Genomic DNA, 6,544 nt, shown 5'->3' with positions numbered 1-6,544 from the left:
TTATATGTAGTAACTATAAATGTTTTCCTAAGTTTTTATTGTCACTGGCAAACTGTCATTGTGGTAACCTAAGTTCGAAACTGCCCGATAAATGGAAATCGGCTTAGATCTAAACATTATAATTAAAAATCACTAAGCAATTTCCCTGTTATAGAACAGAGTACTATTGCATCATCTATACCCGGTCAGTATGGACTGCCTCCACTAAACTGATATTATTCACTTGGTAATCCGGAAAAACGTGGACATCCGTGTAAAGTGATTAATTAAATAAGTAAGCTGTTTAATATCATTGACTGAAATGGTAATATTATTCATAGTAAAGTTATGAAATGATTAAACAATAGGAAATCAAAATACATCCGGGTTAAATATTTCCCAATGTACGGCTCAGCAGTATTATCCTTTTTTTTTAATACTTTTTATTTATTGATATATCTTACAATCTGCCACACAGTTGTGGGCAATAGGTAATAGTGATGAATGATCTCATACATACAGGAATAAAATAAAATAAATAAATGAATAAAAAAATAAAATAAAAAAAACTCTCTTAAAACATGTACAAACAAAAGATTAAATAAAATGAACATTATCAAACTATCTGTATGAAAAATAAATAAATAAAATAACAAAATGATAAATAATATAGTCTCTAGTCTCTAGAGTATTATCCTAGTATTCTTTCTAGTAAGGTATTCTTCCTAATATATACTCATTCCAGAACCATCCCATAGTCTTTTGTACTGTAACCATGAGTCAATTAAGTCATTTATATTGTTGCCGCTATTAAATTCAGTCATTCTGAAAAGACAGGAAACTGAACGTAGATTCCGAATATTACAGCACTTACTAGATAAACGGTCTACACTTCCAACACATTACTAAAGACTGATCTACATTACAATAATAAGGCCCATCTGGATATACGGAGTTGAGCTTTGGCTCCACTAAACCTTCGAATTCCTCTCGTATCCAATCCTTACAATCCAAAATCCTTCGAAAAATTCTCAATGCTCCTTACTTTGTTACAAATAAAACCATCCGTAAAGACCTAAATGTTCCTTATGTAACCGATCTTGCCCGAACCCGATATCATTCCTTCCATTATAAACTCCCTAACCACCCAAACCCACTAGTTTCTAACCTAGGTTCCTCTTTCATTCCTGGCATTCCTCCGAGGCTCCTGAAAAAAGATGGCCTCGTGACCTTATATTGTAAAATATTTTTAGAGTTCTACCAATGGGTAGTTTCTCTACATCCTGTATCATATCATTATGATCTAACTTCAAATTTGCTTGTTGTATTTTATATACAGTTGAAAATGTCAATAAATAAATTTTATAAAATTCAGTCATTAGTACCAAATCAGTCTATATTTTAAATAAATTTTATTAATATAATAGGATAATAATAATATAATAGGATTAATTAATTAATAGAATTTTGTTTTGAACAGTGTTGATTGTTATGATTAAACATATTTTAACTTTATATGTTATGATCTTAACGTGCTTTAGTTGCATGCGTCAACCGATTATACTTTGCTTTACTTGGTTAAATCTATAACAATCCTTCCTTCTGCCTATGACACTACTTCTCGGGCAATGACCTGTTGAATATCCTTTCAGTGCGTCTTTCGTTTTACAGACAATTTCACACAATCATTACCACGCGACGATATCACCACAAATATAGGTAACGCAATTCCACCTTGTGTAACCACCTGCATTCTCCAGTTAAATGAAAAATTTAATTATAAGAAAAGGTACGACTGGTGATTTTAATGTTATTTTTATAGACCTTATCCGTTTTCAGCTAAGGAGGCCAAATAAAAAGAGATTATTTTCTCATTTCGTTGTCAAAAATACTTGGTAATATATTCTAACATAAAAACTAACATTATTTATTTTTTTATTGATAATTCTGTATTAATAAGTCAAAAAAAAAGAATTATTACTAAATTATTCTTCGAAATGTTGGTATAATTGTGGATTATCGTACCAAAATTTTCAAGAGGACGTTGGAAAAGGAATTTGATTTTGTGATAAAAAACTATTTACATCCTGATTCTACATCTTTGTAGTTTCCGAAGAGTCAGCCTTTCTGCTTTTTGCTCTGTACAGTAAGGATAATGGTGTGAGATCCAAACAACCTCCATTTTTGATAACGTTTCTATGGTAAATGGTAAACGTGGGTTAGAACCGTTATCATGGAGAAATATCGTTTCAATCCCATTGATTAAACGTTAAATGTTTTTTGGGCTGTTGACAGTCTGCTATTTGGAAAGCATATAGCTCAAACTGTAAGATAATCTAATAATTTCACTAATCACAAAGATATTTTTTTTATTTTCCAGAAATTAACCACTGGAATTAAATATATTGAATTTAATTGAATAGATTAAAATTTCATATGAACGAAAAATTAAAATTGAAAATTAAATAGAATTAAATACATACATTAAATACCTCTGACACCTAGGATGCATTACATTTTCATTTCCTCAGCACTAATAAGCTCGGGAATGAAAATAGAAATAATTCAACTGCAAGTCTCAAGAGAGAATAGTATTTATGTAAAGGCAAAACTATTTCTCCAATCTTAATTAATACAAATTTGTTCTACATCGTTTCTGTGTCTAATTAAACTTATTTAGGTTAAAAATTTAAAATAGACATATTAAATTCTATAGTATAAAATTATAATCAATAAATGATATTGGCTGGATAAAATATTATACAGAATTAGGTAGAGAATTTAGATTTAGAGGGCTGAGGAATACAAGTTCGTATCTTGAATATAATCTCGTATAATCACAGCTATCTTGAAACCTTTTAAATACCTCCTCTTCCATGGAAGTTGGAGTCTATGAATTTGTACTGGAATGTGCAAATGAATTTTTTGTTCTGATCATTTTTTAAACCGAAACGTAGAACACTTTGTTTATCAATTAAAATTGGCAAAAAAAATTGTGCCTTTAAATTTAACAAATTTTCCTTCACCTTAAATAAATCGCATATTTGTGAGTTAAAAACAAAGTTTATAAAATAGTAAAAACTCGTAAAGTCCTGCATATTCGATAAGTAGTGTGATACTAGACGACATACCAATTGTTGGAAGTTAATTTTTACATATTCGGTTTTTACTCAGGGCAATTGAAAATTCAGTTAATACATTTATTTTTAAAATGGACCATATCATAATAATCAAACTCCCTAGTTTCGTAATTAATTTTTTTTTAATTAACTTCATCATTTAATAATATGAAAGTAGGTATTAATGCGAACAGGTCCAAAGTAAGAGAGGATAACAAACGTCCCTTTGTGAATTCACTGAATTACGATCCCAAGAGAGGGCCTCCACGTGGGCCAAGGACCAGAGTCGAGATGAAGAATAATATCCAAGCCCCTCTTTTCATGGCTGGCTGAATAAAATACACAAACCTTTGATAAGTGGACCCTTTTCCGACCTTTGCTAAGCAAGGCTTGACAAAATATTATATCAGAAAATTATCAGCTTTATTTTTAACAATTATTCGTAGAATTCCAAAAACTTTTTAATTTTTCTGGTTTCAAAACAAAAAAAAAATTTAGTTCATAAACCACATTCTTGTTTATGAATTATATATTAGTGAATTATTGGAAAAACAACCAATCGTAATCATTGCCTTCCTTCATTGTCAGTAGGATTATACATTACTTATTCAGAATTAAATTCTTAACAGTTTGCTTGGGACTCGATTGACGGAGCTTTCACTAACTCACACCTTTAAATTTTAGGTTTCACTGCCTTCGCTTACGCATGCGTTAACATATTTTCCTAGGTACAACAATTTTTCAAAGCCATTTATGAAAATACCCAGTTTTGGTCTAATTTTAAAGTAAAAATGACGTAGTATCAATTTTGCCAAATATCGTCTCCTACGTATCGTGGCTGACGTAAATGTTTATTAGCTGGAACAACTAAATTTTAGAAATAGATTTGACTAAAGAAATGATAAAAGTAAATGTATGGGCCATTAAAAATTTTATCAAATTCCATTTACTACTTTCGCTAAGTTATTAGAAAAAAAATTCCGGAATACGATTCCGATTTAAAAAAACTGTCTTTCTCATTATTTTTTATTCTCGAACGAGGGACAATCCTGTACAAAAAAGGAGTGAATTTCAGGAAATTGGAATTTCATAAAATTAAATAAATGACAATAATAAATAAGAAAGCTCTACATAATAAACCGATGTTTTTATAAAATAAAACTATTTAAATTATCTGTACCAGAGTGCGCATCATAATACTTTAACTGTTTAGTTAAAGTTATCGTTGTTTTTTTTGTGATTAAAAAAAAAAAACTCCTGTAAAGTCTAAAATTATGAACAAAACATTTTTAGTGTATTGTTGCTTAACAAATTCGTATTTAATTACATGCATTTTTTATGTTTATATATATTTTTTATTATTTATATTTGCATTTTTTGTAAAAAATTGCAATTAAAAAACATTTTAATTGATACCTCAAGATGGTGAGCATCTATTGCCATACACATAAAGTAGTGTTTACTATGAGTCTTTTCACATATCACGCAGGCAAATGGAAAGATGCAAGATGAGAGAACGGAACTTAATACGAGAACCAGTTTTCAAGTCAGTAAAACCTGAATAACTCCATTACCTATCCATCATCAAATAAAATCATAATACCATTATTATTCTATGTAACCAATTCAATTAAATACTAACCTTACGAAACCACATATAATCATTTGTGTAATAAATCATTTCAAGAATTGAAGTTTATCTCTCCACTTCACCATGCTTCATTTATTCAACATCCATTACCCCCCAGCCCACTCCATTCACACCAGTAATACTATCAAATTACAATTAATTTGAGTAATATCCCCCATTGTATCCCGGGGAATATCTGAATTCAAAATCCACATTGGATTACCAAAATATTTTTATAAAGACAATACTTATATCATATTGAAAACCATTCGACTACATTTCAACTTGAAATATTATATTCTTGTAGTAAGTAGAAAGTAAAGAGCTTAAATTAGATTTTTCCATAGATTAATGAAAAGAACATAAATCTCAAGGACATATCAACCTGAAAGAAGTAACAAGACGAAGATGAAACATCAATTTATAAATAACTTAAGATCCGTGTATATTTTATCAATGAACTAACCAATTTCAGATAAAATAAATAATTGAAACAACAATTATTGCCATTAAAGTTAATATAGTTTTTATGGTCTAAATATCATCAAAGCTAAAAGAAAAATATTTCATAGAAAATCTCCTCCGTTAAAAGCAATTTAATTAAATTACGCTTAGTGGGCAATGTTTTTTGTTGGAAAAGAGAAAAGCCTTCTTTATGTTTGAGAAGAAAAACGTCTTTAGTACACTTAAATGTATAAAAAGAAGAAAAAAACTGTTTTAGGATAAAACATTTACAACAAATATTTAAAATAATAAATTACTAATATTAGTTGACAGAAAACAGTTTACAAACGTCAAAATTGAACGCTTTTCATTACAGAGCATCGGTTTTTAATAATATATTATTAATTAATCAATTAATACTAAGTAATATATTAATTATTAATCAATTAATACTAAGTAATATATTATTAATTACTTAAGTCATATAGCATAAGAATGAAAACATATTTAAATATCTGTCATCGAGTTCATTTATTTTCTGTTACCACCTCTTGATCCCCTTTCTTTTGTTTAACTTTTTGCTTTTGAAATGGAAACCAGAAACATTTGTATTTATTATTTTTAAAGATTTTACCGGTAATTTTGTTTTGTTTTATCATTATATTGTTTAAGCCGAGATAAAATAGATTTAGTGTACAACTAACTCAAACATCTTTATTATAATTTCACTGTCGTTGCTTTTACAAACTTCGTTATTAATCCACAACAGTATAGTATAAGCTAATGTGTGCTAAAGTAATATAATTTAAAAAAAATTATTGGTCGTAAATACATCACCGTTATTTTAGGAACTTATCAAAATAAAAAATAAAACTACATAATATATGTTTTGATATAAATTGATTGGTGTAATGATTTTTAAATATGAATCGACGAGGGTATATCATCATGTGATAGAGAAATAATTAAACCTAGATACGCAGACTGATATGAGAACATGGTCAGGGGTACGGTCAGCATGTCAAACATGTCTTGACTTCTGACGGAATCTTCGCCTAAGTCACCCTAAAGGTCTAAAATTAAGGTCGAAACGTTGGCACATATAAATAAGTTTTGTTAATTAGTATATCTTATCCTATCCTAAACAGAAATTCCAAACTAAAACCAGAAACAACTGTTCTCATATTTAAAAAAATTCCTCAGGGCACTGCTGATGTACGGCTGTGAAGTCTGGGGAGTGGCATCCTTCACGAAAAGGAAAAAACTACAATCTTTTCAAAATAAAGTCCAAAGAATCGCAGTGGATGCTCCTTGGTGCATAAGAAAACAGCCAATTGCATCGCGAATTACAAATGGAGTCAATAGAGGATTA

The sequence above is a fragment of the Halyomorpha halys genome, unplaced genomic scaffold, assembly GCF_000696795.3.
Source record: "Halyomorpha halys isolate HHAL.00 unplaced genomic scaffold, Hhal_1.1 Scaffold1066.1, whole genome shotgun sequence".
NCBI classification, from domain to species: Eukaryota; Metazoa; Arthropoda; class Insecta; order Hemiptera; family Pentatomidae; genus Halyomorpha; species Halyomorpha halys.
Note: the sequence above shows the minus strand (reverse complement) of the source record.